Below are 10,366 nucleotides of genomic sequence, written 5' to 3' on the forward strand. Positions count from 1 at the left end.
GGCTACACCACATATGTGTCAGAAAAAAAACCATAAACAGGCATCCTGCAATTTACTTCCTAGAGGTTTATTTTGCCAAAGGCTGCTCTTTGTTCTCTCCTGATGGGGGGGGGGGGGTGGAATAAAAGGGAAATAATCAAATTATATTCTCTGTCTCCCTCCTATCCAGTCACAAACAGGTCAAAACAAAAAAATACCAACACCTTAACAACTCTTGAGGATGCACTGGCAGAAGAAAGATGGGAAAGGGCCACATTGAGGCATAAACTCTTTGCCTAACATCAGATTGTAACTGATTTATGTAAGTGAAAACCTGGAATTTAATCTAATTTGTGTGAGTTTAGAAGCTGCCTCTGTGTCCAATATACTTTCATCATATAAATATTTAAAATTTGCATGCCTTTGAGCAATCACTTGCTATTTACAAACGGCAACACGAGAATGGCAATGGGCTTACTTTTAAATTTAGATGCATAAAAATTTAAAATGACTGACTGTATTTTAAACAAAAATCCTTTTCACCTCTCCACCAACAGGGTCAATTTGAGGTCAAGCTCAGATTGTAGCTCACAGGATGTAAATGAAAGTAGCAAGCGGTGTAAACATATTACACATTGGGGAATCAAATGTCTTCTATCTGATGGATATCTTGAATCTTTAGGGGCATATGATAACATCTATAAGCAGAAGTACTAATGCAGTAACAGAGTACAAAAATACTAATAATATTAGGAAGTGATTTGTTTTAAAATGAGAGCACAGATGGGCCTGATACCTGCATAACTTCTTATGGAGACAGCTACCAAAGGAGATCAACTGAAAATCCAAACAGGAACTTTTGCCAGTATCAGTTAACATTAAATAATCCTGTCCCACTGGCTGTAACAATGGCAGGTGCCAGCATCTCTCTCCTTTTTCTGTACTCATAAATAAAAATCATTCAACAAGATGGATTAAGAAGTACTCTGCTTTGGGTATCTATATACTTAATGTAACTAGAGAAGGGTGTTAAAAAACCGTCTTGCAACTGTAGCCTGAAGCTGTTATCAGATTCTTGAGACCAGTAGATAGCAATGATACGTCACATTATTGACAGTGATCAAATCTCATTAATGTTAAAGGGACTGACTCCACCAATTTCACTGGGCTTTGGCATTCTCCCCTGCATAAGCAAAAAGATTCCAACTTACAACTGAAATACATTTTTAATGTGAGGGACAAACTCCCTCCTGGTATTTACACATGTATTCTAATTCATCTTCCACAGAAGTTAAATCAATGTGGGAGGGGGAAAATATGCAGCCATAACATTTAAGAGAAGATTTTTTCAATAATTACCACTTCTTTTTATCTATGTGCTACCTTTACCACCTGTGCAGTGAAACACAGAACCCCTGATTTCCCTGTGTGCAGAAAACAAAGTTTAAAATACAGCCTTCACTATTACCTCCTACAGTAAAAACAGTCATGTAGAATGTTCTTGGTCCAGCTTTTGCCCTCAGCACATGTTATAATAAGCTACCTGGGTTTTTACATTTACTTACTGAAACATTTATATCAACTGTGACAGATATTCCCAGCAGGTGAAATCACTGTGGCATCCAGATCCAAATGAGGTTCCGCTACAGGCTCACTGTCTCTCAGCACTTTGTAAGGCAACAGTCGTAGAACAGGGCTGGAAAGGACCTTAAGATTATCTAGTTCCAACCCCTCCTAGATGCTGAGGTGGTGTCATTTTCATAACAATTGTTCCTAAAAGATGACTACATTTGGAAAGCTGAAAAAAGATGCAACTTAAAACATGTAACACTTAAAAAGCACTAAAAATATCAGAAAACACAAGTATTACAGGACCCATTTGTGTAGTGCCTGGGATGGTAAGCTGCCCAGGTGGCTTTGGCTGTGCCTCTGGGCCCATCACAATTAGACTGTTCCTCTGTTTTCTAAGCTGCTTGTCCTTCCTTAAGGCCATTTTTTTCAGCTTTTCTTTGGAATAAGACGTTTTCTCCTTATGCAGCCGTAAGATGACATAGCTCTGTGACATTTAATAGCTCCTTTGAGAGTTAAAAGGAAAAGCATCAGGGGCTAGACATCAAGATTATTTTTATGACTACAATGTAATTATTTATCACTAATGGCACATTAATAATTACAGTTATCTGAAATCTCAGTTTAATACACAGAGTCTCTGACTGTGTTCTTAAATGTTGTTTTCATGTGGACCCCAACAGCTTAAAGCTTCTAGCCCCAATTTCTGATCACATTACACTTACATAGAAGTGGAATAATGTATGCAAATCAGGCATAACACATGCCATAAAGAAAATAGGGATATTGCCAGTCTCTCCCTTCTCTGTAGGCTCACACTGCAAAGTCCCTCTTTAAAGCTCTATCCCTCCCCAGATTTCACTCGGGGTGGTGACACTTGAATTTTTGCCAGCTGATTAGTCGCAGGTGGGAGATAAGCTTTGCCCCTGTAAATGGTTTCCCACCTATAGTGCTAAGTTACAATTAGATGATTAAACCAGAAAGACTGTTAATAATCCATTAATACTAAAAACTCAATTCACTTGTCATTATTTATTCCATGTTATGTTCTCTCTTTCTCCCTCAGTGTGCCTCAGAGTAGCTAAAGCAGTCTTTATGTTGGAAAGACACGTATTGTTACAGGAGCTGTAAGAGTTTATCTGGTTTACCTTCCTTTTCAGAGGTAGGGGTAAAGGATACCTCTAAGGTTTGGTATTGTGTCCCTTCCCTCCACATACACTCTTGCCTTCTTTTCTTCCTGGAGCAAGCTATCTTTTTTTCCTCATCAGTAAGAGATGTGCCTTTACAGTAACATCATCTTCTTGGTGCTCCTATCTGGGTGCCAGGCACTCCTGTGTATTTCTGCTGTTTGGCTTGTTACTCTCCCATTTCATACCCATGCACCAATTTCTCTGAAATGCAATGCTTTGGACCTGGACTAAATGTCATGCGGTGAGTTTCAAGCCATTTCTTTAATTTCTTAATACTGTTATCTTCTGCATTAAAGCACTTGCAACCCTTTCCTGCAAAGCATCATCTACAAATGTTAATCGATAATCTTTGTTCTTTTCTTATGTCACTAGGGAAAATACTACTTACAGTTAGCCTGAGGACAGCTCTCTTGAAATTTCCTCCTGTTTTAGGAAACCAGTTGATACCTAATCTTTGACAGTTTTCAACTGGTTGTGTACTCAGCTAATGATGATTTCATCTATACAGTGCTGCCTTAGTCCATTTATGAGAATGTCATGTGGGAATGCGTTATGAGTATGACTTATATCAGATATAGCACAACCCTGCTGTAGAAGGCCAGTTGGTCTATCAAAGAAGAGAATTTCTCTGCAAATGTTTTGACAAGTTGGTTGATTAGGCAATCTGGGCTACACAGTGCACAGGAAAGAAACAAGATGCAAAACCCCCCACAGATTTATATGCCTCTTTTCTTCTGAGTAATTGCCAGTATCTCTACTTCTTAATGTTCTCTCTGTCTCAATCCTTATTTGATTGCTCCACACACCCAAAAGGCAATAGTATTCCAGCTTCCTATTGCAGCAGAGAAATAGAGACTTGAGGTCATACACTCCAGCCTTTCCCATGTCCTATACCAGCCTCACCGCCTATTCACAAGTGCATCTTCAGAACCCCCTGCTTTTAAGTGACACACAGTCATATAGTAATAAGGGACTAAAGAATCAGGAAAAATGGAAAGGTGCTGCAGATTGGCTGCAATGTTTTGGTGCATTACAGAAACTCCAATCTCTAGGCTGGGGACCTCAAGTTTGTAGCCAGAGATTAAGGCTTGGGAGCAAGGGATGCAGATGAGCTCACCTGATCTGAGAATTCCAGCATTTCAGTTGAGTACCCTAACCACTGAGCTGTTGGATGATGCATGCATGCTATTTTCGTTCACTGCTGAGGGATGTTCTCCACAACAACCCTGCCTCAATCTGTTAGGCAGACTCTGAAAGCATCAGACTATGCTCTGCAAAGAGGTGAAAAAGTCAGTAGGATTCAGACAGTGAATCCTGAAAGGCTTTAAGCATTACTTTTGTGCACTGGTACTTAATACTGCCTAGAATGAGGTACTCTGGTATCTCAAGAAGCCAAAATCTGATGACTTAAGGCACTGCATAAGTTTAGACAGCAGCAGGAGACTAGCAGAGTCAAAGTTTTCTGAATTTTAATTTTGTAGGGAAGTAGCATCCAGGTACTTCAGCTTTAAATGGTGTTAAATCCCAGAGTTGGTCAGTGAGGTTTTTATGCTGTGCCTTCTTTGTCTCATTTGGTGGAGGCACACAGTAGATTTTGGTAGATACTTCAATAAATCAGCAATTTGAAACAGAGTGAGGAATTTCAAATAACAATAAAAGCCAGTCAGATCTATATCCTTCCCAACAGAATGTAGGGTAAAGGTTCAGGGTGGAAGCAGAGGCCTGGAGAGGGAAAGTGAGTTAGGCACAAGTGTGAAGTAGTAAAATGGACAGAAGCATCTGATTAGTGATTTACCCATCCAAAGTAGCTAATGAAGGAGATACAGCAATAGACAAAACAATTCCTGTAGAACTGTTTTAAGGAATAGCATCAAGGAATAAACAATACAAGCTTGTTATGTTTTTGTTATGGTGAAAGTATATTTTATAATGAAAACTGAGCATGTTTCCTATCAAGACCACTGCATACTCTCTTCTAGTGTGGCTTGCACTGGATTTGCCCAAGAGCGAAAACAGCTCAGACAGAGAGGCTGAAAGTACAGCTCAGCTACTCAAGACCTAAAGCACTGATCATAACAATGCTTCAAGATAACAGGCATTCAAATTCCTAGAGACACTATACTTCTGTGTCTGGAAAACAGTGGGATTTAAAATGCTGGTTGAGGATTTCTGTAATAAGAAAAGAGAGTTTTGTTGACAGATGAGGGCAATAGGACAACAAAAGGCCTGGAGTGAGCCAACTTCTAACAACAATGGAAAATACAGAATTATGATGCTAAGATATCAACTACAGAACTCTTGCATGCTTAAAATCAGGGGTGGGATCCTCTACTGCACCACCAAGAGAATGTGGTCTGTTTCCCCAAAATTTTCTACCATATGATTTATATATCTGTGCAATTACCTTGCCAGAGAATTACATGCAGTTTGCGGAGGTATAGTAGAGAAGTCTTTACACACGTGTTACAGTACTATAGCATCCAGCTAGTATGTTCCAATCTGTAACATTTAACTATTCCTGTACATGAGGAGTATCTTATGTTTGGAAGATCAAGAGCCTAGAAAGTATACTCCCCTCCCACACACAATGTCTTTATCTATCTAGCTATAGAACGGTAACATGCAAGAGTTGTCCTGCAGGCAACACAAACATTGCAAAGTAACATAAAATAGGTTGGAAATAAATAAGAGTTTAAGAGCTTTTACCAGTGAAAGCTTTTCATGTTTCATGTCTAATTTTATACTAGATACCACATACTAGTCATGTTACTATACTTTTTCCTAGTCTTTGCTTACTTACAAATATAACTGACTACTTTTAGTCTATATTTAACCCTCTATATTGTTTATTATAGTGCTTAATCTGGCCATCCGCTGTAAGGATATAACAAATTGCCTTCTCAGCTTTTCATCTGATTTCAAATTTCCTCAAAAGTTCTGAAGCTGCATAAACACAAATACCACAGGTACACACATGCAACAGAAACATCACTATCTGTGTCAGAAAATGACATTAACAAGGTGAAAAAACAGTGCATCTCATTCTTCAGTGGAGCATCTCCTCTTAACATGGATTTATATGAAAAAAAAATAAGCAGGAAATTACTTTCCCAAATGGTCGGTATCAGAATTCAGTACTTTCAGGTATGAAAGGAAGACCTGAAGGCAGGAAATTTGGTTTGGGGTTCCAGCCTTGACATGGATTTTTATTGCAAATTTTAGCGAATGACTTTGGACCAGATCAAAAATCCAGTTAAAATCATTGCTGCACTACTTGACATAGAACCCTCCAGCATTTTTGCATGTGTGCGTTGTCTTTCTGGTTTTCCACAGAGATCTCAATTATTTTTGTACAGTGTTAGGTCTTCACTGACACACAGAGGAGTTCCTGCTGCTTAACATACAGCCAAAGCAATGGGAAACAAGGGTTTGAAATACCTCAAGAAAGGGGAAAAAAGTTCCAATCTACTATTTTCTACACAACCAGCCCAACTGCAAAATATCAAAAGGCAAACTGGTTTGAGAAGGACAGTTTAGGAAAAGGAATTTCTGCACACCTTTTGCTTAAGAAATGTGTCCTGAAATACTTAACCACAACTGTGTCTACTCCTATCAATGCACACTGTGTGTGCTTTGAGAAACATACTATTAGACACATGGGGCATTATCAAATTGAGCAGGCCTATGTTGCTTAGATGCTTAGGCAGCAGTTTGGCAAGATCACAAGCTCACTTAAATCATGTGAGCTCCACCTGGTTGCATGTGGGGTAGCAAATCCATTTTTGGGAACCAGTATTAAATGCCCACTGTGTTCAAACATGGATGATGGTTTGCAGCCCCTCCAGGCAACAGCATACCAGCTTGGGTTTTAATAGGCACAGTGGTGCCACCTCCTCTTAACTCTTAGTACCCCCCAAACAGAAATTTTAAACTAATAGGCACACTTCAAGAGAAAAAAGATGGGAAAGAAACAACAGTCTCCAGTATCACAGCTGCCTTTTCAGAATGGCAAACATTTATCTAGTCAGTGGCCTAGAAAACGCATACATCAACTCCTGTTCTACATTTGTACATATTCTTAGGGAAGATGTAAGACATTATGAATCTACCCACAAGCTTTGCATTTATAGGACGTTTGGCTCCTATGCACCATTTGCAGATATCCTTTTCTTTTACAGACTTTAATTTTTACCTATTTCCAAATATAAACTCTATTCTTCTCTCAGCTCTTCAGCAGAAGTCAGAGGAATATATAATTTTGCTAGCACAATACATAGATCACACTGGTTGGGAAAGCTGGGCTGACTGCAGGGCTGCCAGAGAGTGAGGAAGAGAAGTCCTACTGCCTTCAGAAGTAGGAAGGGGGTGACACTCAGCACAGCTGCAGCTGTGGGCTGGCACTGCTCCGTGTCTGGTTGTGACCTGAGGGTTCCTATTACAGTTATTTTATAAGCAAGTGAAGAAAGGAAGAACGAAGGCATAAAACATTACAGTCCCTCTAGCTTCCAAACTTTCATGCCTCACAGAGTACATTTTTTACTCCAGATTCTGAAAGTTTGATCCAGCTACTTTTCCCCCTTCAGTCTTGAAAATGCTTTCCATATGTTTTACATTCTTCTAATGTATTTTCCGTCTATAGAATACATTGTCTATCCTATTTCTATTCAGCCATTTTGTCTAATCAGCAGGACACTCTCTCTGATCCAGTAATTAATTTGCCAGCATCAGGCTCAAAGTCCTCTGTTATCTAGGAGTACTCCTATTACTCAGAGTAATTTGCTAATATACCAAAGGTAGCACTGCAGATGCTGGTGTCTTTGCTTTTGCAATATTAATTAGTAAGAATCATATTCCACAAGGCTCTAGGTTACAGCTGCTCCAAAACATATGCTTATAATTTCCTCCTGGGTTGAAACTTCTCCAGCATAAATTATTTTCTTGTGATCCTAATCTGTGTAAGTGTTCTAGTGCCCAGGACAGTCTAAAGTATATTGGATTGCATTTGTTTCAATTTAGCAGTTTTGTTGATTAATAGCTCTTAACTCATCTCCTCACACAATTTCCTCCAAGTATTCAGATAATCCATCTTTCACTGCCAGTGTTAAATAAAAGCATCATCTTCCCTTTAGAGATTATCATGAAGAGGTTCCCACTCCCCAGAACTAATATGATATTTCATAACTGTCTCCTAGCTGTCCTTACACAAGCCATCCACAGCCTAATGAACTTCTGCTCCCAGATAATTCCACTTCAGAAGGTTTTAACCCTCTAGATGATTCTGTGCAGAGCAGACCCTTAGAGGTAACAGCAGGAAAACTATTTGTTCACTCTGGTTTGGTTATGGGTACCAAAACTAACAGAAAACATCTCAGGCTCGTACATGAAAGCAGGTGGCAGGGAATGGAAGCACTCTAAGAAGAACATGACATTTTGAGCATGTTCTGCTACCCCCTAGCTGCCTTCCAGACCCATAATGATTCTGCAGCTACATGACATGAGGTGTCCCCTTGAAGCACACGTCCGCGAACCACTTTCTTTGTGTCACCTTGCAACTTACTGATTTCCATACTTACCACAATGCCAGACAGACAACTTTGAAGTTAATATAAATTCTCAGACAGGTACAGGATGTTGGTTTCAGATACTTGAAAGCAATCTTCAGAAAAGGAAAAAGGTTATATGATGCATTTTGAGTGGGGTCAGTGTGTGGACTGAGCCAAACACCAATTAACAGCAAACCTATCATACAGGGCTCCCTCTGGGAAATCACTGCTAGACTGGCAGCGAGGTCTGATTGGTCTGAGGTGACTGGTAAGTCATGCAGTATGAGCACTAGGTTCTGAGATGGTGAGCTGGGCCTTTATGAAATGGTGAACACCATCTCTGACAGACCAAATGATCAGAGAAAATTAGAGCAGGTAAAGATCAGTGGAGGGAAGTGCCTGTGTTTCCTCTTAGGTGAGGAAGCAGATTACTTAATTCCCCTTTTAGGCTAAGCCTCAAAATATTTCTTGCCTGCTTCTCTTCTGATGTCTGTTATGAGAAACAGAGAAGCATGCTCTCATTCTCCGATTAATGCTGAGTATGTAGGAAATCAGCTCCAAATATGGCTCTGCTATTCCAAAGGTCTTCACACAAAGACAGACATTATTACTCAGCAGTACTGTGGTGGGTTTAACATGTAAAAATTAGACATGAGGCAAAGACCTTAAGCTCAGATTAATGATCTGTGCGCCCCTAAAATGAGTTCTTTTCGTTCAAATGTAAAGGACATAACCACTAAGTTAGTCGAGTACTGATGAGCTCCCTCTTGCGGTTCGAGGCTTGAACCAGCTCAGTAGGCTGGTGAAGTCAGAATGACATGAGAGCAACGCTTACCTTTCCAGGTTTTATACACAAGTTTTCTGCCCCAGCTCCTGCTCAGTTACACTGAACTAGAAAGCATGGCACTCTGTGGAATAAATTTCTTATTCTGTCATTTGGGAACTGTTTTAAATACTAAAAATCTCAAAGTATTCGACTCGGACAGCTTCTGGGAGACTGTGCACCTCCACGGTTCCTTTGACTAATACTGGTTTAACTGTGAACAGTAACTGGTGTTCTAGGCTGATCCTTGGAACATGTGGTTTCCCTCCATTAGCAATGAGGATGAAGACCAAACTTGTGACCTGCAGACTGGCATCCAACAAGACTTGCAGAAATACTGGCCATGTGTCACCACTTCCTGCCAGGCCCTGCTTCTCCAATGGGACCACATGAGTATGGTCCCAAGGACTTTTCAAGTGTGGCCATAACCCACAGCCCATGACCACTTAACAACTACGTCTCCAGAGTCAATCTCTCATCAATTGCTTCTCTTCCTACTAGGGAGCGTCTTGATTCAGGGATGGACTCCAGCCAGGTGTCATGTGCAGAGAGCATGTAAAGAAAGAAGCACAGGACTGTTGGTCTAGCCATTCAAAAAGCACACCATATAAACTACAAATGCCTTGGAGGTGTAGATCCAAAGTGCCAAGTCCATAGTCCCCCTTTCCACTTATTTAGTTATCCTTCTACACATTTTCCTTATAATCATACACTTCAGCTCTCATCATCACCCGGACATATCAGTGCATACAGTAAAATTTTGAGAGCTGAATTTGGATATTATGTACCTATCATCTTTGTAAGGTATCTGTGGTAGTTCTTTGCTAGACATCCTGCTTGTTAGTCTTGATAACATTTACCAGTCATATTCTTAAGCAGCCACCACTTCAGCTGTACAGCTATAATAGTTACCTTCTTGTCTCTCCAGCCAGCTCAGCACTGGGATTCCTATTCCTATGAAAATTAACGAGACTTAGCAGCTGTGTGCCCATTGAGAATTCCAGCTTATCTTTGCACGGGTTTTTGAAGAACAACTGCTAACAGGGGCACATAGCCAGCCATTGCCTTGCTAGAACAAGTGAAAATCCCAGCACCTTGGTATTAAGGCATCTCATTAGAGAAAAACATTACTCCCTTCTATGCACCTTATCATGATTGGTAGCTTAATAGATCAAGTTGTTCCTGAACAGTGAGTGCTTACTAACCATTAAAAAAGCTGATTTTATTAATCATTCTGCATAAACTTAGACAACTTACTGAAG

This window comes from Pezoporus wallicus, unplaced genomic scaffold (genome assembly GCF_028554395.1).
Source record: "Pezoporus wallicus isolate ANWC-B61680 ecotype Strahan unplaced genomic scaffold, APGP_CSIRO_Pwel_v1 contig_360, whole genome shotgun sequence".
Lineage (NCBI taxonomy): Eukaryota > Metazoa > Chordata > Aves > Psittaciformes > Psittacidae > Pezoporus > Pezoporus wallicus.